Source organism: Primulina eburnea, chromosome 10, assembly GCF_022965805.1.
Source record: "Primulina eburnea isolate SZY01 chromosome 10, ASM2296580v1, whole genome shotgun sequence".
NCBI lineage: Eukaryota > Viridiplantae > Streptophyta > Magnoliopsida > Lamiales > Gesneriaceae > Primulina > Primulina eburnea.
The window spans coordinates 11,984,276-12,008,230 of NC_133110.1; the positions used below are offsets into that span (position 1 = coordinate 11,984,276).

The 23,955-nt window shown below is 38.8% G+C and overlaps 1 non-coding gene and 1 pseudogene across 1 annotated transcript; one reads left to right on the forward strand and one right to left on the reverse strand.

The window, feature by feature from the left end:
* LOC140803109 (probable U3 small nucleolar RNA-associated protein 11) overlaps positions 1-23,955 on the forward strand; it is a 32,226-nt pseudogene continuing 8,271 nt past the window's right edge.
* Positions 20,442-20,547, reverse strand: LOC140804082 (small nucleolar RNA R71). The gene has a single exon (XR_012112041.1). It is a non-coding gene; the product is annotated as a small nucleolar RNA R71 (small nucleolar RNA).

Genomic DNA, 23,955 nt, shown 5'->3' on the forward strand with positions numbered 1-23,955 from the left:
ATGTCGTCTGTAAGGAATTCTATTCCAAGAAAAGCTCAAAAGGAGCACGCTCAGCCGTAAGTGTGATTAATTTTTGGGGCCATTAATTTCTTTATTGCCCGTTTTGAAATATTTTGACGTATATTTCCGGTTCACTCAATTGATGATTTGTTGGGTGTACCAGGCATTTGAGAAGGAAATTTGGGCTGCTCGAAAAACATAAAGATTATGTCATTCGTGCACGAGCCTATCACCAAAAGGAGCAGAATTTACTGGTAATTTCTACTACCCTGCGTCTTGTTGGTTTTGGTAGCATTTTATGAACGAAATTTGGCGAGTTCTTATTTTATGGTAAGTCGCTTCTGCGTGTTTGTAAATGTCTGAAAATTCGTGCTTTAAATAAAATGCTGAAATGTAAAACTTACAGACCGAAGACGTGGATTCGTGAGCTTCTCGCAGTCAGTAGTAGTGAAACCCTATACAGAACCACCGCTCTGATACCAACTGTGAAGGCCCGAAAAGACTTGCTTGAAAATTTGCGGAAATTTAAAAATTTTCTTTTTAAGCCCTCTTCAACTGTTCAGTCCATTACATTGCCCAGTCTCGGAATCCCTCTCATTCCCGTGTGGGTCGGTTCATTCATGTTCCCTTCACCTAGAAGCCTGCCAGGAGCCGCTCATTGTCCGTGCAACTGATGGCACCGGCGTTCACCCCCCGCCCTCTTCGGCCCCGGGCCTCACATGCCCACCAGCTTCCGCTTGGTTCGTCCCCGAACCACACCGTACTAAGAGAGGTCGGCTCTGATACCACTTGTAACGCCACAGATTCGACGACTGTCCTCACTGTATCAAGACGGGTCTTTCCAGCGTGCTTATGTCCTCACTCACACGCACCCTGGAAAACTTCCCAGGAGGTCACCCATCCCAAAATTGCCCCAAGTCAAGCACGCTTAACTTTGGAGTTCTTATGTGATGAGCTACCGAAAAGAAGATGCACCTTCGTTATATGAGTAGTACCAATCAAATCTTTTTAAAAGAACTTAAATGGCCTTTCTCATAAAATCAATCGATGAATCAAGTTCAATGTTTAAAAATATAGCAGCGGAATAAAATAATTGTTTTCCAACAACAACAATTTAAAAATGTTTGACGACTGAATAAAATTAGTTTGCGGAATAAAATAAACACTGCTGTACTGAGGTCCTCGGGTGCCACTACTGCCGACCCAAGCTAGCTCACTGGTCCCCGCCCTCGGCCCTGGCCTCATCAGTACCTACAACAATCAAGTCTAGTGAGTCTAAAGACTCAGCATGCATATATCGCAGGTAACGAGTAAAATTTGAAGTAAAATATGCATGGGATAAAATATCATGCCATGAGACATGCTGAAAATAATCTGTACTGAGCAATTATAATACGTGCATGCTGAACTGATAATCACAGTAAAAATAATTGCTCCTTGGAGCCTGTACTGAAATAACTGATAAAACTTTTCTGTTGAGATTATGTTTTACGCCTGTGGCCACTGCACTAAGCTGAACTGATCGGTAACTGACTACCGGGGAGCCTGAAACTGAGCTGGTGGTCACTGAAGACCCGATGGTACCAACCTGAACTGAGCGGTCACTGAAGACCCGATGGTACCAACCTGAACTGAGCGGTCACTGGCGACCGTATAAATAATGCTCCCACATAGTGAATGAACCACAAGCCATATCGCATAAATCTCAAAATAATCATTTTCTGTTTTCATGCACGTAAAATAATTAACTGACGATAATGAAAATATCCTGAAATTTTACCAACTGGAATGGATCGTCCCCAGGCTCGCTGCGACCTAAATATGCCATAAAATATGCAATGGATTTTCTTTGGCAAATTGATGAAATTAAATTTCTAAAATGCGACAAATACTTCTAACGACCTCGTATTTAATCATGACTTTAAACCAACCCGAACCAACACTGAACCAACGTGACGTCATGATTAAAATACGCTTAAAATTATGAATTTATGCTCCTAAAATTATGAGGGTCGAAATCTAGGTGAAATGGAGGCCAAAACATGAAACACTCTATCGAGAGTCAATTTGGCACATCGCACCGTAAATTCTCGAACGACCTCAAAAATGATCCGAATCACGAACGGTCAAAAACATGACCTTCCTAACTCAATGGGGCACTGTCCAGTCCAAGGCCATAGGCTAAAAGCCAACCAAGAACTCAGAAGAGCCCTCGCACCGGCACAGCAACCTGCTGTCAAAAAAAATCCAGCAGCTGTGTAGTGCGTAGTGTCTTGCTTTGATCGATGTCTTGCGTCGTTCCAGTGGCCATCAATTTACCGTGGCACGACCTAGACATCTTGGGGTGTGGTATGGACCGTGGCTAAGGGCATAAGGCCGAACCAGATCCACACCAAGCCACAAAAACGAAATGCAAACCTGCTGTCAAAAATGAAGGGGCCGAGAGGACACTTGTGTTGCTTCTGTCCAAACGACTTGGGACATGGCTCAAGCCACTTATGGCCGACTTGACCACGTCCTATGCTTGCTAGGGAAGGGTCCTAGCCATGGCTACTGGCCCTAGGCCAGCCATGACTCGAAATCTAACCCAAACAAGCCAAGACACACCAGCTGTCAAAAACCGAAGGGGCGAGAAGGGGAGGGGCTGTTTTGTTGTTTTGATTTAAAAACCGAGGAGCCATGGACCGAGCCACCAAAAGGGCGACTTAGTCACGTCTTAGACATGCTAGGGAAGTGATCTAACCATGGCTATAAGCCCCTGGGGCAGCCAAGATCAGATCTCTTCCCATGACAACAAAACTGAAATTTGAAGCACAAAAATGACAGCAAAGGGGAGTTGCTGTCATCTCAATTTCTCTCATGCATGGGGGCTGATTTTAATGGACCAAAGTGGTCCTAATCCATCCTAGTACATGCCTAGATGTCGCCTTGGGAGCCTGGAGTCGAGCCATCCACCTGAAACATCACAACAAGTGAAACCGTAAAGCTGCTCAAGAACTCAAAAAAAAAATCTGCATGTGTTTCCTTAAAAATTCTGTGCTGTATTTCGTTTTTGGCATGGAAGGGTGGTCATGAATCATGAAAATAATGTTAATATGACTTGATTGAGGTTTAGAAAAACATATGTACATGCCTTGGTTTCGTTTTAATGAACAACGAAATGAAGAGACGACGACGCGGCACGGAGACGGAGTGGCTTCTCTTGGTTCCCTTGGCTCTCGATTTTCTCCCTATTGTTCTAGCTATTCCTCACGGTTCTAGATCTGAAAATGGGCTGCTGTTTTCGTGCAAGGGAGAGGGGAGAAGGTGTTCTAGATATTGAGGGGGGGAGATCCACAATACAAGGGATAAAAGGGGTGGCCAAGTCTTCTCAAAATTCAAATTACTACTTATCTCAACTTAATTTAAATAATTCTTCAAACTCCATTTCAACTTAAATTAATTTACTATCTATCCAAATAAAGTTCTGGATATATTTTCTGAAGTCTTAACTTTATTTCTAAACTCCAACTCCGGTCCGGTCTCACTGAAATAACTGAAATGCTAAAATTCAAACTACTGAACTAAAATAATTAACTTCAAAGAAATGCATTAAAATAAACATGCACTGAAGTCAATTAAATTTTTAAAATAATAGAATTATGCATGGCTTGTACGCAGTCTAAATTCCGGGTTCTACAGTGTTTATAACAGAAACTTAAGGAAAAAGCAGCATTGAGGAACCCAGATGAATTTTACTTCAAGATGATTAAAACAAAAACTGTTGGCGGAGTCCATAAACCTGAGTAAGCTGGAAAATTTTATTTTTATGAGGTTATCTGTTCTCTCTTGAGGATATTTATTTGAGTGTAATTTGAATATTAGCTGTTGAATGTGGATTTTGTAAAGGATCCAGGCTAATAAGTACACTAACGAAGAGCTGATGTTGATGAAGACCCAAGACATTGGATATATTTTGCAGAAGCTTCAAACTGAAAAAAGGTTTTATTTTAGAGTTTCTGGTTTTTTGGGTCTCGGATTCTCGAGATAGCTGTCATGCAGGTTTTTTATTCTGAAATTTAACTTTTTGGATGCAGAAAATTGAAAGACTTAGTGGTATGCTGCATTCTCTTGACAATCAGTCATCATCCAAACATGTTTATTATGCCGGCAACAGGTGAGTGATCAAGCCCTTTTTCTGCTGATTCATGATAGTTTTCATACCCATTTTTTAGAGTAGTCAATTTCATGTTATAACAGTTATGTCACTACCAAAGTTTATTCTTTTCTCATTATTAGATATGCTCGCTTCTGATAGCTCAATTAATTTATTTCTTCAAAGTCAATTTATTCCCTTATGCTTTAGAAAGAACGTCTAATATGTAATCTAGGCAATTAATATAAAACTATCCTTAGGCCAATTTCAAAAGTTCAATGACCAAGGGGCAATGAGACTGTCTTCTCTGGAACTTCTGTTTGAATCACTTGAATTCCATGTTTACACTTGTGTGTCTGCAAATGACAGATTTTTTTTTTCATCCAAGACAGTGATTTTGTGGTAATGTACTGGTCACACAAAGTATTAATGCATAAAATGGTGCATGGCAAATATTGCTCAGTAGTATAGCATTTTGAGCTTAGTAGATATTTTTGTGTTTCATGAAGTATGTTGGCTGGCTGTTGATTCTCTTTCTAGGGAGGAGGCAAGAGAAGTACGCAAAAAATCTTCAGAACAAGTGAACCCATCAGCTTTTAAAGACTTGCCTAAAGTTATTTGGAGGTACTGAAAGCTATTTTTTTTTGTCAATTGCCTCCTACGAAATTGGATTGCCAGGTTGATAACCTGTTTCTACTTGCCTCCCCACAATTAAGATCCCTACCGAGTACCGAATGATAACATTACCGTCAATCCATAAGCTATATTGCAAAAACGAAGTGGACTACAAATTTTCCTTGACAATCAGAAATAATTTGCTTTAGTCTGCCTGTCCTCACAGCTCTTTCATTTGTCTCTTCACCACCCGTACTTTACCCCCTTTAAGTTATCAATACCTCACTTGTTGATTGAATATGGTGATATTTGGCGCCTTGTCATAATATCTTATTTTTCTTATTGAATTTAGTTTTCAATTTCTACTTCTTTGGTATTCCCTGCTATTGTTCGAGTTTTCTCTTCAAAAACTTTTTTAGATTTGTTGTTCACAAATATATACCAATTGGGAATATCAATCGCATGCTATGTGAGTTAATTATAATTCCATTTATGCGTGCATGATAAATATTTATGGTCGTGTGTCCTTTTTGTCTTGTCTGGACTTTCTACTGGGCTTCTATTTCTTCCCAGAGATCAATACTATCCCGTCATTGTGAGTGCTGTATCTTTGTATAAATTTTATGGGAATTAGGGGATGATACTTTTCTCCATCATTTATCCTTGCCACTTGACAAACTTTGGTTCAAGAAATCGAATTGATGCACAAGTGCAAGAGAATTTAAACCCAACTGACGTTTCTTGTATCATGAACTACTATCTATCATATTCCCTAAAGGGTCTTGCTTGTTGGCAATCGTTGCTGCATTTTTCCTAAAATTTAATCCTTTTTCTATGATGTATCTTTCTACTTTGATTTTGGGTATTTAGTTTTATTCCAAATGACTTTTCTGTTTCTTGTAGAACATAACTTTATCGAATCAAATGGTTGGTTATCTGTCCGCCGTGCACAAATCCTTTTCCTTTTGATGAGTTTTGCTTTGGTTGATTTTCAAATTTCTTTTCAGTCTCTCCTTGGCTTTAGGCCTTCATATTACTTTTGTTTCTCTTCTATATCGAGGAAGTTAGACTAGAATTTGTGGTTGAGGAGTTTAGTTTAATCGTGTATTGAAACACGGTCAACATGCAGGAAGACGGATTCTTCATATCGAGAGCTAGAGGCTAAAAAAAACGGTTAAAAGATCTAGAGAAAATATACACGGATATGTCTATGCAGAAAGAGTTATAGGTATCAATATTTCAGAGAGGACGTTACACACTTCATTTTTTCCTTGTTTCGCTGTAGGGTAATCATTTTGATGCATCATTGATGCAGAAAAGGGGTAAGAAACGCAAACTGCGTGAAGATGAAATGGTTAGTACCACTTCAAGACCCGTGTATAAATGGCGACATGAAAGGAAACGTTGAATTGAATACTTATATAACGAAGATTTCTTGAATGAGAACCTGAGGATGGGACGTGCAACAATATCCTGTAGTCATCTGGGAAGCACAATTTTTGTAACTGTGTGGAAACTGCGTGATTTTTTAATCGGAACAACTGTAAACGTTGAAACATAATTTTTTTGTGACTGATGTTGGAAACAAAAGTATACTTCAATGTTTTCATAACCGGATCACCTTCATAACCGGACCGGTGATCGAATCGAAAAACACATGTTGAATTTATGGTGTGACTGAAAATTGTTATATTATATAAAATAATAATATAATATTATAAATAATGAAAAAGTTATAGTTACCGATATAGTGATATTTCATGCTTTTAAGTTCCCAAAAATACTCTGCCATTAGAGCAGTCAGATCCATCAAATTTCACTGCGAAGAACTACAATAATGTGTGTAAAGTTTATAGCTTATAATTTCATTGTCGAAATTCTTTTCCATAAAAATATAATAGAAAAAAGTGGGAAAATAGAGTGTTGTTTTGAATGTTATATATATATATATATATATATATATATATATAGAAAACTAACATTTAAAAATATGTTCTATTTAGATATATGTGTAATAAAAGAGTTACTTTGGAGAGAGTTCAAACAAGTTTTATGGTTTATGCATAAGTTTTTAGGTTTGCTACCTTTTGCTATGACAAGCGAGCAAACTTGGGCCGCCACACATCGATTTGGTATTTAAACAATTCGGTGGTGAAGCCAAGTGGGTGATTTATTGTTAAATTTGATCGTGAATTATTTAGTTCTGACCATATTGATAAGTTGTTTTTGATACTGGGCGAGAAAATTTAAGATAAGGCATTTCTAGATTTGATAAAAAGGTTGTTTGAATGTAAGATAGTCAACATTGAATTGGGTGGGGTTTGTTTAGGCAGGGGTCTGCCTCAAGAATCTGCCTTGAGTTCGATGTTGATCAATGTTTACTTTAATGAGTTTGATAAAGAAGTTCAAGAATTACTATTAAACACGAATAAAGAGATTCTTAAGTTCGTGGAAAATGATATTGTATCGGTTGAAAGAGATTCAGACCATGTTTTTTTATAAGCCATTGAAGATTTATGATGTCCGATTATTGGATGAGATATTGATTGTTACTTCAGGAACAAAGATTGATGGCTTTAGAATTGAAGAATAGAGTAGTGAAGTTATTAGAACGTGATTTGGATTTGAGAGTGGATAAACTTACAACTGTCATTCATAGCGCGGTTCACTACAATTCACTAACACCCGTCGCTATAATAGCGACGGGTTTATGAAAACCGTCGCTATATTAGCGACGGTTTTTCATCAACCGTCGCTAATATTGCGACAATTCCACAAACCGTCGCCCATGTGCGACGGTCTTGTATTCTACCGTCGCTATGTTAGCGACCGTTTTCAATCAACCGTCGCTTAATTTTAAGACGACGGGTTTTATCAAAACAGTCGCTATAGAGCGATAGTTTACATAAACCGTCGCTTAATTTGATAAGCAACGGTTTTCATAAACCGTCGCTATATAGCAACGGTTCAAGCTAACCGTCGCAATAATAGCGACGGTTATGCATCAACATTGGAACTTTGCTGAAATTTGCCGTGTCTGTTAAATATTTTTCAGAACAAGAATAACTCTGCTCTGATACCACTTGTGGAGGATCGGGTTGAATTTAGAAGGGGGGGTTGAATAAACTCAACGACAAACTTAATAAATTCTTCTTTTGATGTGCTAAAATCATGTTAGAGATATTAGCAATTCTTGTTCAAGTTCAAAGACCAGCATATCTCAAGATAATGTGCGAAAAACGATCTGTTGGTTAGTGGGTGAAAAATGATAAAGCAGAAAAGCAGTAGATAGCACGAGGTTTGTTTCTGGAAGTTCGAAGATGAATCTTCTACGTCTCCCCTTCTTCTGTTTCCAAAAGGTTTCACTAAAAGACTTTGGTGAATACAGTACAGCAGTTGTACACACCCACTTCAACAGGACTTACCCTTCGCCTATTGAAACTTTTAGCTTTACAACTCAACTTCTTGAATGATCTTAAGTTCTGGAAAAGACTCTTTTCCAGTTACAAATTCTTCTATCAATGAGTTGGTGAAATGAATAGATTAAGAAGATATAACTGAGAATAACTAGCACAATATGATCTTGATGATCAAAAGTATGCAATGAAGCGTGTGCTGCTTTTTCAGTGTTGAGCTTTTTAGATAACTGAAAGTTCTAACAATGCTCGAATGATATTATTGATTCAGATTTTTTGTTTCAACACCGATACACTTGACAAAATACTTCATCTCCATATATAGGCTCCATTTAACGTTTCAAAATCTGAACGGCTCTTTAACTTTTCAGTGGTTCAGCTTTATTGCTTAAAATGGACCCTGCAAAATACATTAAAAATAATCAGTCTCAATTCATACAAAAAATGGTAAACCGTCTTAGATGTTCTCGTATAACATTTAATGGCATTTAATGAAGCAATAAATGCTAGTATCACGTTAATAGATCAACGGTAATATTTAGAGACTTTGAGATACGCAAGATTCTGTTAGTGTATATTTCGAATTTTGTATCCTTCTAGTTTTGGTTTTAGCTAAGAAATTATGTGTTTAAGCAGTACTTGATAAGTGATGCTACTGTTTTTAGCGCGATCTAAGTGCTTCTGGTTTACATCTACTGGTTTTGTACTAACCCAACATCTACTGGTTTTTCCTTAGCATCTCCACAATAAATTTAATTCTAACAATTCCCCCCTTTGTGGTGATGCCAAAACCTAGATGTTCTGTGTTAGTAAAGTAGAGAAAAGAACGGATTAGATAAACAAAACAATTGATATCCAGAGAAAATCACGTAAAACATAAATTAGTTAATTAGGACACAAAGAGAACTAATTTGTTCCAATATCTCTGAAGGTAGCTTCATCTGGATTTTGATTCCTTCCAGTTGAATGAGATCTGCTGCTACTTGCTCCAGTTCTATCTTCTTCCTCCTTTTTGGCCCATCAGGAATGACCCTAGCAAGTAGTTCATCCATTCGCCCAGATAAGTTGTGAATGCCATTTGTCAGCATCTCCTAGATATGGAGCCTGATTAGAAACTCGATCATTTATAGCAGTGAGAGTTTGAGATTGAGAATCAATCTTGGCATCCATCAGGTCCATGGTAGTGGAGATTGATCGAAACATATCATCATGCTCGGTGATCCAGGTAAGTATGTGCGATTGAGCAAGCGTGATTTGACCGGAATTTCTTGAGATAGCCTGTCGAAAAACAATGATCTCAGCATACATTTTATGCATCGATTCCTGCCGTGTTCTGTATTTCTTTAGACATACGGTCTCGGAAGAACTGAGCGTCATGAATTTCTGCGGCATTTTCATAAGATATCCGCTTGACTAAGTCTGAAAGATTTACAAGATCCTTTTGTAGAGCATCAATTTGGAATTCTAGATCAAATGGTTCCACAACTGGGGAAGGAGTTCTTGCTTGCAATCGTTGTTTAATTTCCTCAATTCTGGCAATGCGCTCAGGAGACTGCAAAGAAGGAATAGAAGAATGTGCAGCTTCTGCTTGAGTCGTAACAGCTGGTTCTGGTTCAGCAGAAGGTCCTTCTGAAGCAGTAGACTGTTCTGTTGGCCTTTCTTTTGTTTGCTGCAAGTCAGCAGCAGGTTCGGATATAGCTTGTGGCTCAACAACAGAGGGTGAAGTATGCAACAAAGTTGCCATGTCAGCTTGATGAGCTTCTGAAAAATGCTCAAGTGCTGGAAGAGATGAGGAAGCAGTAGCCATAACGGTAGCATTGGCAGCAGCAGTTGCAGATTCTGGAGAAAGATCAGTAGAAGTAGGAATAACTTGACGCAAGTCAACTTGTGCTTTTGGGTCGGCACAATCGATTCAATTACCTCATCAACAGAGGCCAGATCATGAACAGAGATCAGAGATGATGATTGAGTAGGAACTTCTACAGGTGCAGGAGTACTAGAGACATTGACTTCAGAAGAAGCTTTGGTCGGTTCCTCAACTGTCTGACTCTTCAAAATGGTGGGGACAGAAGTGATACTGAACTTTGGAGGCCGAGAAAAGGCCTTTTCCTTATTAGCAATTTGTTCAGATAGAATTGTCAGCTGCTCCGACAAAATTTGAATGAAATTCTGGTCATGAAAAGCAGTAGGACTAGAAGAGTCAAAATTTGACTTTAAAGTTTTCAGAACAGTGTCCATCTTCTGCAGTTTGAATTTTTCCAGAATGTAATTTCGACGATTTATAGCTTCTAACACATTTCGTGTCCCGGCAGCATCAAAAACCTTTTTCTCATTTTCGACTGTTTGAGCATAAACACCAGTAGTTTTCAAAAAGGTTATTGGATGGTAGACTCGTACCTTAAGCCAATCGTCAAAGAATTTCATATCTTCTCTGGTTGAGATCTCAATTTCTTCCAGATGAAGATCAATTGCTGTTTGGATTGAGGAGGGAGCCACCGGTGATTCAGACAACTCAGTAATCTTACCTTTCCCTTTTTCAGAAGAGGCAGAGACTACTGGTTTAAAAGCAGAAGAACCAGTAGCTGATTCTCGAATGACCACACCAGAAGTTGGTCTGAAGCTTTGAGCAGGTGAAGGCCCTGATTCAATTAGTTTGGCTTTGGTGGATGAGACAACTGTTGGAAAAAGTTGTCGAAGAGGGACATTTTCCAGTTCAGAAAGAGCTGTTGTTTTCTTGGTGCGGATGGTGGTGCGTGGCTTCTTCTTGGATGAAGTGGGAGGCAGTGAAGCTTGCTGAGTGGGTGCTGCTGATTCTCCAGATTCCGTTTTGTCAGAATCAGACAAAACCACAACTCGTTTTCGTTTAATTTTCTTTTGTCCCTCAGCCTGAGATTCTCCAATCTCCTTCTTAATGGCCACAAACTCACCAACGGTTGGCTTTGGCCTTAAAGCAAGCACGCTATCAGCATCAGTCATGGTCACCGAAGAGCCATCCTCTTCTGCTGTTCCAGGAAAACCAGCATCTTTCAACATTGTACTGATTTGTACAGCAAATCCAGTACTTTTCCTGAGAATCATATCCTTCATAATACGAAACAGAAAACGACCCCAATCTACTTTCTTTTCAGAAGTGATGGCCACGATCACTTGAACCTTTTCTTTTGTTAGTTTGTCAAAGGTTCCATCCTTAACTAACAAGTCTTTTGCTACTATAACAGCGAGTACCTGGTACTCAATTTTCAGTAGCTTCTTGAAGCATGAGGGTGAAAGTTCTTCTCCTGTGGCTGAAAAATTTGTCAAGGCGATGGACATGTCTTCCTTTGATATGTCCGAGAGCTCGGAAAGTACAGAAATCGGTAGGAAGAAAGTGGAACCGAGAAGTGCAGCATCAATAGAGATTGATGCATCTCCCTGTGTATAGGTAATCTTTCCTTCCACAACTTCTGCTTTAGCATAGAAATCTAGAAGAGCAGACTTGTAGATAACAGCAGGCGATTCCAAGAATTTTCGAAGCCCAGACTTTTCCAATGATTTGAACATCTTGACAAGATTATCATCCTTAATAGTTAAAACATATGCAAAATTCACCTGATAAGCAATCAAAGTATAAGCTGCGGTCATTTCTAAGTTTGAGAGAGAAAAGAGGTATATTAGCAGTAGATGTGAGAAAGCAGTAGAGGCAAGGAAATAATCTGAGTCGTAAAGCGTAATGAAGACGAAAAATGATCAGTTAACAAATGATATGTACAGCCGTTAGTAAACATAGGGACACGTGTCGATATGTTAGTAGAGATAGAGGCAAATGTGTCAGTTACTCTACTCATTTCAAAATATTTTAAAAAAATTGGCTGGCTGTCCGAGGCGGTTTCTAAATGAAAAACAGAAGCTGATTTGTCGTTTTATGATAACATTTATTGGAATGTGGATAAGGTGCTGAAACAAATGGAGCACTTCAACAACTTCTGATAGATATATTGTTTTATCGAAAAGACAAATCAGTTTCTAATATAAATGTCATAAATATGTTCCCCCTCAATTAATGCAGTAATAATGGATATTAAACACCAGGCGACCCTTGACAATCTTTTCAATCTAAACCGTTGAATTTGAACAGTCGCAATGATCCTTATCTCCTTTGAATATCACTATAAATTCCTGCAAGGAGTAAACAAGGTTAAGTATACATTTAAATAAAACTCGAATGAAAAAAAATAAAAGTAAAATCTGATCCAGAAGCCGAGGCAAGAATGTTCAGAAGACAGCTTGCTGCGAAGAGGATGTTGGAAGAAGTCATTCTGTACATAATGATCCTTGGATCAAACTCCTGGAGTTGTAATATCGACAATCAAAGAGATTGTTTGCTTTCATTAAGATTGAGATGTAGCATCAATCCCTTTCAGAAGCATTCTAATGCAATAAGAGAGTGCTGGTGGATCGATGATGCTGATATCTTCTGTGAGGCATCTGATTATACATTAGTGCTGACAAGACCCAAGCTTGCTAGATTCTTACAAGACCCAAGCTTGCTGGAATCTTTTCGAAGAAGACCCTCCTTTTCTTGATGAAATACTTTGCGACAAATACTACAAGCTGCTGATATTACTGAAGACATAAGCTTAATTAGTCTAGAATTTCAGAAGACGTTTCGATTGTCTTGAAATTTTTTTAACTTCTGCTTTGTTTGATGTACTGGGAAGATTTCTAATAAAATTTCAGTTGAAGTACTTGGTGTTCCTTTATTCCTTTCTGCAAACAACTCAATGTTAAATGAGTAAAATGAATAAATGATAGATAATGAATTAAGTTCAGAAGGAAATATGTCGTCTTATGATAGCTTCTACTGGAAGATGAAAAAAAAAATTCCTTGTTTTGTTAATGAAACAAAATACCTTCTGCATCTGACACAAAATCACAGAGAACCAGAATAAAGTTTTACCTAAATTAGTGCAATTATTTAATGATAATACTTGGTAACTGAACCGATGATAGCTTTATATGGGATGCTTCATATTCTTTACTGTAGGCAAGACTATTTTGAACTTTGGTGCCTGGTTTGTCATCTATAAATATGAATCAAGTGGGTAAACCAGATAGTCATTCTTAAGAGAAATGGCAAGAGGTAATAGTCCTGATTTGGCCGAGGAGTTTATGAAGGAGGCGATTGCTGCAAGGAAACAAGCAATAGAATACAAGGTGCTGATGAAAACACTTGCCACTTGGACTAAGGTCCATGAGCTTCGATCCTCCTTTGAAGCTGGGTTGTTGGCTACTACCAAACAACTGGTAGCAATGGAGAAGTATTATCGACGTCTCCATAGTGCTGATAGAGCAGACGTTTTCTCTGATGATGACGTCTACCTCCTCATGCTCTTAAAGGAGCAGAGGACTCTGAAAAAGATTGCTTTTTCAGAGGAGTTCTTGCGTACCTCCACCGAAGAGCTGACCACTTGGTTGGCATTCTGGAGAGAGTACATTAAGGAAGAAGTTAAGGATGTACGCCCCCGCTTTTATTATTAATAAAACTTCATATTTTGTCTACTGATTGTCTCCTTCGCTCAGTTTTTATTTTCTGCAAACTAAAACTTGAACAACCACAAAAGAAAATTAATCCATACTATATAAATGAGATGAAGACAACAAATAATTAAGTTAAATCTATCAATCCAAGTGTATTTCGAAAATAAGAAAACTTATTCTCTGGCAGAGGTTTAGTAAATATGTCTGCTGCTTGCTGATCAGTAAGAACGTATTCCAGACGAATGTTCTTCTTTTGCACATGATCTCTAATGAAATGATGTCTGATATCAATGTGCTTAGTTCTGGAATGGATTACTGGATTATGCGATATAGCAATTGCACTGGTATTGTCACAAAATATAGGTGATTCAGAAGCTTGAACTCCATAGTCTTTAAGTTGTTGTTGTATCCAAAGTATTTGAGAACAACAGCTTCCAGCAGCAAGATATTCTGCTTCTGCAGTAGACGTGGCTATGGAAGTCTGCTTTTTGCTAAACCAAGAGATCAACCTATCACCAAGAAATTGACAAAAACCACTTGTGCTTTTCTTATCCAGTTTACATCCTGCATAATCAGCATCTGAGTATCCAATAAGATTAAACGACGAATCCTTGGGATACCAGAGGCCTACATTTTGAGTTCCTTTCAAGTACTTTAAAATACGTTTAGCAGCACTATAATGAGATTGTTTGGGGTTAGATTGAAATCTCGCACTAATACAAACAGCAAACATAATATCGGGTCTACTGGCAGTAAGATATAATAATGATCCAATAAGACCACAATACTGAGTTACCTCTACTGGAATTCCCCCTTCATATTTATCAAGTTTGGTAGACGAACTCATAGGAGTGGAAGCAGCAGAGCATGCTTCCATCCCAAACTTTTTCAGTAGTTCTTTTGTATACTTAGCTTGATTTATGAAGATTCCAGTATCAAGTTGCTTGATTTGAAGTCCTAAGAAAAATGTTAATTCTCCCATCATGCTCATCTCGAACTGTTCCTGCATTAACTTAGCAAACTTTGCACATAACTTGGGGTTAGTTGACCCAAATATGATATCATCAACATAAATCTGAACTAATAATATGTGCTTGTTTTTTACTAGGGTAAACAAGGTCTTATCTACGGTACCAACAATGAAATCATGATTAATGAGAAATTGTGAAAGTGTGTCGTACCAAGCCCTAGGTGCTTGTTTCAGACCATACAATGCTTTGTATAATTTAAAAACATGATTTGGTAATAAATGATTAGAAAAACCTGGAGGCTGTTCAACATAGACTTCCTCTTGTAGTAGACCATTAAGAAACGCACTCTTCACATCCATTTGATATACTTTGAAGTTTTTGAAAGCAGCAAAGGCTAAAAATATTCTGATAGCTTCGAGCCTAGCTACTGGTGCAAAGGTTTCATCATAGTCTATTCCTTCTTCTTGTCTGAATCCTGGTGCAACCAGTCTTGCTTTGTTTCTTACAACTGTTCCTTCCTCATTTAGTTTGTTTCTGAATACCCACCGAGTTCCAATGACATCTTGGTGAGAAGGTCTAGGTACTAGAAACCAAACCTTATTCCTCTCAAATTGATTCAGCTCTTCTTGCATAGCTTCTATCCAACTAGGATCCAGAAGAGCTTCTTCAATCTTCTTTGGTTCATCTTGAGAAATAAAAGCAGCATGCATGTATTCATTTATCATCTGTCTTCTGGTCCTTAGTGGAGCTGCTGGATTTCCAATTACCAAAGATGGAGGGTGAGATTTTTTCCAAATAAAATGATTTAGATTATCTTCATACAAAGCAGTAGATTGTTTTGGAGTATCGGCTGCTGGTTCTGAAATGTTAGTTGCTGGTTCTGGAATGTCAGCTGCTGGTTCTGGAATGTGAATGTCTGGTTCTGGATTTTGAATATCCTTGACACTTGCTTCTGCATCATCTTCACTGTCTAATTCCAGATGAACTCTGTCTAACCTTCTACTTAAATTAGATATGTTAGTAATTTCGGAAGCACTGTTGTCTTCATCAAAGACAACATGAATAGATTCTTCAACATTGAGTGTTTTATTATTGAAGATTCTAAAAGCCTTACTAACTGCAAAATATCCAAGAAATAAACCAGTGTCAGATTTTGAATCAAAATGCAGCTAAATAATTTTTGTCATTATTATGCACAAAACATCTACAACCGAAAACATGAAAGTAAGATACGTTCGGTTTACTTCCTTTCCATATTTCATAGGGAGTCTGATCGTTTCTCTTGTTGATCATTGTTCTGTTTTGTCTGTAGCAAGCTGTATTAATAGCTTCTGCCCAGAAGCGCTGAGAGATGTCTGCATCTGCTAGCATTGTTCTAGCAGCTTCTTTAAGTGTTCTGTTTCTCCTCTCAGCTACTCCATTTTGTTGAGGCGTCCTGGAAGCTGAATATTCATGATGAATGCCCTGTTCATCTAGATATATCTCAAGAATCTTGTTAGTAAATTCAGTACCTTGATCACTTCTGATTCTAATGACAGAAAATGATTTTTCATTCTGAATCTTTTTCAGAAGTTTGATCAGGAGGCTACTGGTTTGATCTTTTACAGCAAGAATAATTACCCAAGTAAATCTAGAGAAATCATCAACCACAACAAGGGTGTATTTCATTCTCCCTAAGCTCATAATAGGGATTGGACCAAATAAGTCCATATGTAATAATTCTAAACATCTTGAGGATGATTTGCTGCCTTTATTTTTGAAGCTAGATCTTACTTGCTTACCAAGTTGACATGCAGAACATACATGATTCTTAATAAATTTTATGTCTGGCAATCCATCAACTAAGTTCTGCTTTTTGAGATTGTTAATAGACTTGAAGTTCAGATGATTCAATCTTTTGTGCCACAACCAGTGTTTATCACTTAGAGATGCAACTAAACATGTAGGGGCAATGATATGATCTATGTTCCATGAAATTTTATAGGTGTTGCCTTTTCTTATTCCGGTTAAAACAGTAGAATCATCAGCATTTTTAACTGTGCAAGTGTGCTTCTGGAATGCTATGAAAATCCATTATCACATAATTGACTAATACTGATCAAGTTATAACAAAGATTTTCAACTAAGAGCACATCCTTAATAGTGATGTTACCATGGATAATCTTACCCTTACCAACGGTTTTACCTTTTGAGTTGTCCCCAAAGGTTATCTCTGGTCCGGCACAATTTACTACTTCTGATAGTGGACTCTTCTGTCCAGTCATATGTCTTGAACATCCACTGTCCAAATACCACGTTGAGCTACTGATCTTGGTTTTCTTCACCTGTTCCTGCAAATACAAATTTTAGTATCTGGTACCCAATATATTTGGGTCCAATCCTTATTAGTCCCTTTGGAACCCACATTTGTACAATTTTCGTACTTCGGGTATCCATGGAGGTGTGTGCAACAGAGAGTTTGTTATTTCTAACATTATGCATCTTAGCATGTTGTTCTTCCCTTCTGTTTCTGTTGTCCGGCCTGTATCTCTTCTGAACAGGTCTAGAATTGTAGTACTGGTAGTTTTTAACCTTCATAGGAGGTTGTCTTCCTGAGTTGAATCCTCTTCTGATTCTAGAACTCTGGTCAACTCTTTCTTTAGGTTCAACATAACCCAGACCATAATGCATTCTTTTGTTCATCTGATTTACATTCCTTTCAACTGAGGAAGTATGTACTTCTGGTTTCTGTACCACACTGGATTTCACAAAATGAATGTACTTCCCTTTGCACATATCCAGTTTTGGCTTAGTATTCGTTTCAGAAGTGCCTTCATTATTACAAAATCTGAGACCACTCCTGTCTACAGATTGTTTTTGTAACTCTTGCATCTTTTCCAGTGAAATAGAAGACTTGTTCCAAACATTCACCAGTAGTGATAACTTCTGGTTTTCAGAAAGCATCGTCTGGTAATCTGCTTTTGCTCTTTCATTCTCCGTTTTTAATTTACTCATCTCGACTTGTAAATCATTACAGCTGTCTACTTGCAAGCAAGTTAACTTACTGTTATGATCTTTCAAGTTCTGATTTTCGATCTTAACTTCCTCGAATGATTGAGAAAGTCTAGAATACTCTTCTACCATGTCATGTAATGCTTTGACTAACTCAGTGCGTGTAAATTCATCAAAATCAAAGTCAAATACCTCTCCAGATGTCGAGGTTGAATCAGTATTTACCATCAGACATTTGATCTCATCTTCATCACTTTCACTTGAATGGCTTTCAGAACCAGAAGATTCAGAACTTGAGTCTGCCCATTTGGACTTACTTTCTTCTGCAATCATTGCCTTTCTGTCTCTTCTGGTCTTTTTATCATTGCGTTTGAAACCCTTCTTCCTCTGGTCATCCTTCTTTGGTTTTGGACAATCAGCAATGAAGTGTCCAACTTTTCCACAGTTAAAGCATGCCATATCACTAGGTGATGATTCCTTTTTGAAATTGCGGTTGGGACTTTGAAATGTTTTGTGATTCTTTCTCATGAATCTGGAAAACTTCTTAACAAATAATGACATTGCGTCATTGCATATCTGTTCAGCACTTCTCTCAGAAGTGTTCTCTATAGCAGTAGCAGAAGATGAACTTGGGGCAACTGTAGTAGTAGAGTTAATGGTAGCTGCGAGAGCTTTGGTTGGTGGATTTTCTAAGGGCTCTTCTCCACTTCGAACTTCAAGCTCAAACTCATATGCCTTTAAATCCGAGAACAAGTCATGCAATTTGATAGAGGTGGATTTTACTTGTTTTTCATATCGTGTTTTGTTTCATTGTGTTGCATTTATCACTTAGATTTCGTGCATTTTGTGTTGTTTTAGCATAATCTATGTCTTTTTGTCGCTCATGTGTTTAGGGGCGAAAATGCAGAGATTTGTGAAGAAACTTAAAAAAGAGGAAGAAAGTCAAGAGAGCCATCCGCCCGGGCGGATATTTATGTCCGCCCGGGCTCGTCAAAGAAAAGAAAAAAGATGAATTTGCGAAGACCTTCCGCCCGGGCGGAAACTTACATCCGCCCGAGCCCGTCAAATGAAAATCGAAGAGCTGAATCTGCGAAGACCATCCGCCCGGGCGCGGGTGTATTTTTGGAAAAAATACCAGACGATTCCATTCCTTATTTTCGAGAGGGGATGATACGGTAAGGTCTAGGGGACGACTTGGAAGAGATTCAGACTTGATTTTGGAGTCGCCACAAGCGTTTGGAGAGAACTTTGCGCTTGGATTGAAGATTCGAAGTTTTCCGAGCATCGTTCTTCGTAGATTTCGTCTCGCCTAGTATTTCTAATCTAGTTTCTTTCATTTTAAACATTGTTGCATTTATTTTTACTATGAATTCTAGTAGCTAAACTCATTATTTGTTGGGATTAAAGGGGATCCTACCCCGAACGTTGATTTGAGTTAATTTATATTTCGATCGTGCGTTATTCTTGATTTTACTACTGTTTTATCGTGTCATTAAAGCGTAGCTACTTTAACGACGTTTTCATATCACGAGTGAGTTCGAGAGAATAACGAGTTATAGGATCGAGTAGTATAATCCGCGGATCTACAATTTACATAGATATATGAAATTGGATACGTGTCGATAATCATAGTCCTAAGGGTCGAAAATTATGGGCTTTCATAGATCGAAATGCAATTCACTCTTGATAAATAATTAAAGACGTTGAATTACTTCATTGAGTCGAATTAGTTTGGCATAACTCGAGAGAGAGTGTTCAATAGAATAGGAAATCCTGTCGGAAGCGTAGATCACGATCGAACGAATTAATTAATTAACGAGGGGTAGGTGAACCGAGATTCCCAACAAATCCATTTCTCATTGAATTTAACTCAATCATGTTAGATATAAATTCTCATTCATTACTTGTTGAATCCTTTTAATTGCATATTTATCTGAGTTTAGTAGAATAATCACACAACTCAATTTTCGTTGCTAAATGTTAAATAACTGAAAATAATAATTGTTAAACACAGTCTTCAGTGGAACGATACTCGTAGTCACGTACACTATATTATAACTTGACATCGTGCACTTGCGATAAATTTTGAGCATACAAAATCATATTTTTATTGGGGATTTTACTGTGCAAGTTTTCCTCGATCAAATTTTTGGCGCCGTTGCCGGGGACTGTTAATCTACAATTTTATTCTTAGTTATTTTCTTTAGCATTATTTTATTTCTCTTGAAATAACACGTCATATTTTATTACAGATATCCCTTCCAGTGCATGCCAAAGTCACTTGACGTGGAGCTTGAGTTCGATCCTGAAATTGAAAGAACCTTCCGCAGGAGAAGACAACAACAGAGGCTTAAAGAACTGATGGAGAGACACGAGCCAGAACGTGAGGAGGAACAGCATGAAAATAGACAAGTCGAGATGCCACGCCGCATACCGATGCTGGAGTATGCCCAACCTTCTTTGGAGGGTGCACGCCCTAGCATTGTGAGACCTATCGTGCGGGCAAATCACTTTGAAATCAAGCCAGCCATAATCCAGATGATTCAGAACACAGTCCAATTCGGAGGAACTGCAGTGGATGATCCAAACACGCTCATCGCGGATTTTCTTGAAATCTGCGATACTTTTAAATTCACTGGAGTTTCTGATGATGTTGTTAGGTTGCGTTTATTTCTTTCTCATTACGTGATAAAGCTAAAGCGTGGTTAAATTGTTTGCCTGTAGGTTCGATCGCTAAATGGGAGGACATGGCGAAAGCATTTCTCATCAAATACTTCCCTCCCTCCAAGACCATGAAGCTGCGGGCAGACATTACAACATTTGCTCAATTCGATCAGGAATCTTTATATGAGGCATGGGAACGCTTCAAGGACCTACTACGAAGATGCCCACATCACGAGTTACCACTTGGGTTAATCGTTCAAACATTTTATTACGGTTTGCTTACTCCTAACCGTACTATGATAGATGCTGCTGCTTGTGGAAACCTTTTGAGGAAGACCGCGGAAGAAGGATATGAGTTGTTGGAGGAGATGGCTGCCAGCAGTTATCATCCTCAATCTGACAGGAACAACCAGCGGAGAAGTGCAGGAGTTCACCAGGTAACTGATTTTTCTGCTATTACTGCACAACTTGATGCATTGAACAGGAAGCTGGATGGCTTGAACGTGGGTGGCACAGCTATGCGCCTTCAAGAGATATTCTTTGAAAAGTGTGGAGGTGAACACTATGCGAAGGATTGTCAAGACGACAATCCATTCTATGTGTAAAATGAGGCACCAGTTAATCAAGTGGGAGTCCAAAACCGCCCAAGGCATGACCCTTATTCGAACACATACAATCCTGGGTGGAGGCAACATCCTAACTTCTCATGGGGCGGTCAAAACAGTCAGAATCGACCGCAAGGAGGACAACAATATGGCAAACAACCGATGTACAGATCTGACCCTCCTAGAGAAGAAAAGTCCAACTTGGAGCAAATGATGTCTAAGTTTATTTCATCCACTGAAACTAGACTTCAAAATCAGGATGCGTCGATAAAGGGGCTTGAAAATCAGATTGGTCAGTTAGCGAAGATGATAGCGAGTAGAGAGCAAGGCACCTTGCCAAGTAACACAGAGACTAATCCAAAAGAGCAAGTGAAGGCTATTGAGTTGAAAAGTGGGAAAGTTTTGGAGTCAAGGGAAAAAGAGAAAACTCAAACAGTGGACGAGCAAACTGCGACATCTAAAGGTAAGTCTCCTAACTCTACACTAGCACCCACTGCACAACCAAAAATTGTTATTCCTCCACCTTTCCCTGCAGTATTGAAAAAAGCGAAACTGGATGCACAATTCGGTAAGTTTCTTGAGGTGTTTAAAAAATTGCATATCAATATTCCCTTTGCCGATGCTTTAATGCAAATGCCTAGTTATGCTAAATTTTTGAAAGATATTTTAGCAAATAAGAGGAAGTTAGAGGGTCACATGACAGTGAACTTAACTGAAAATTGCTCCGCTTTGGTGCAAAACAAAATCCCACCGAAGCTAAAAGACCCAGGGAGTTTCTCTATTCCTTTCATGATTGGTGATGTTATTTTTCATAAATCATTATGTGATCTTGGTGCAAGTATTAATCTGATGCCATTGTCTGTGTTTAGGAAACTTGGGTTGGGAGAGCATAAGCCGACGAGGATGTCCCTGCAACTGGCTGACAGATCTGTCAAGTACCCCCGCGGAGTGATTGAGGATGTGATAGTGAAAGTGGACAAATTCTTTTTTCCTGCAGATTTCGTGGTGCTCGACATGGAGGAGGATACAGAGATGCCTCTAATTTTGGGGAGATCATTCCTTGCGACTGGCAAGGCACTGATTGATGTACAAGAAGGGAAGTTGAGATTGCGAGTGGGCGAGGAGGAGATTACTTTTGATGTCTTTAATGCACTTAAGCACACACTGCATTCTGATAGCTGTTTTAGAATTGATGCTTTTGACTCTCTTGTGTCTCACTATGTGCGGGAAGCTTTTAGGGACCTTTTGGAGGCCACTATCACTACTGAGTTGGGAGAAGAGGAATTGGATGATGAAAGAACTGAAATTGTGGCACATCTCAATGCCAACCATCCATGGAGAAAGCCAATGAAGATGCAACTGGAGGACCTAGGAGAACGCAGAGATTTGATCCCTCCAAAGGCGAGCATCGAGGAGCCACCGACGCTTGAACTCAAACCCTTACCTCCGCACTTAAAGTACGCATTCCTAGGTGAGAATAACTCGTTGCCTGTCATTATTTCTGCTGCTTTGACAGATGCTATGGAGGAAAAATTGTTGCAAGTTCTCAAAGAGCACAAAAGGGCATTCGCTTGGAAGGTGGCAGACATCAAGGGAATCAGTCCATCGATATGCATGCAAAAAATCTTGATGGAAGAAAAGTACTCACCTCTCGTGCAACCTCAAAGATGACTAAATCCAAAGATGCAAGAGGTAGTGAAAGCGGAAACTATTAAGCTTCTCGATTCAGGTATTATCTACCCTATTTCCGATAGTGTTTGGGTAAGTCCGGTTCAATGTGTGCCTAAGAAAGGTGGGATTACGGTGATCACCAATGAAAAGAATGAACTTATTCCCACGAGAACTTTTACGGGGTGGAGAGTGTGTATTGACTATAGGAAGCTGAATGATGCCACCCGTAAGGACCATTTTCCCCTTCCCTTTATTGATCAAATGTTGGAGAGATTAGCGGGGCATGAATTTTATTGTTTTCTAGATGGGTATTCGGGTATAATGAAATCACAATTGCACCTGAGGACCAAGAGAAAACCACTTTCACTTGTCCTTATGGCACGTTTGCTTTTCGCCGAATTCCTTTTGGTCTTTGTAATGCACCTGCTACATTTCAGCGTTGTATGACTGCTATATTCCATGATATGATTGAAACCTTTCTTGAAATATTTATGGATGATTTTTCTATCTTTGGTGCAACGTTTGATGAGTGCTTGCAGAATTTGAGATCCGTGTTGAGAAGATGCGAGGAAACGAACTTGGTGCTCAATTGGGAAAAGTGCCATTTCATGGTACAAGAGGGAATTGTGTTAGGGCACAAGGTTTCGGAGCAAGGAATTGAGGTGGACAAAGCAAAAATTGAAGTCATAAAGAACCTCCACCACCAGCCTCAGTAAAGGGAGTTAGAAGTTTTCTAGGCCACGCCGGTTTCTATCGGCGGTTCATCGAAGATTTTTCTAAATTTGCCTAACCTCTATCTTCTCTACTTATGAAAGATATGCCCTTTGATTTTAATTCTAACTGCTTGCAGGCATACGAGGATTTAAAGGAGCGCTTGGTGACGGCTCCTGTCTTGGTGGCACCGGATTGAGATATGCCCTTCGAGATCATGTGCGATGCCAGTGATGCTGCGGTTGGTGCTGTCCTCGGTCAAAGACGGAACAAGGTATTCCACACCATATACTATGCAAGTAAGACTCTAGATGAAGCACAATTAAATTATGCCACCACTGAAAAAGAGTTACTTGCCGTAGTGTTTGCACTTGATAAATTTCATGCATATCTTGTTTTGTCAAAAGTCATTATTTACACAGACCACTCTATACTGAAATATTTGCTTGCTAAAAAAGATGCAAAGCCACGCTTACTTCGGTGGATCTTACTGTTACAAGAGTTTGATTTGGAAATAAAAGATAAGAAATGTGTTGAGAATGTGCTAGCGGATCATTTATCTAGACTAGAGCTTGTTAGTAATGACTGTGTAGATCAAGCTATTAACGATTGGTTTCCTGACGAGCAACTGTTTGAGATGAAACATTGTCCATGGTATG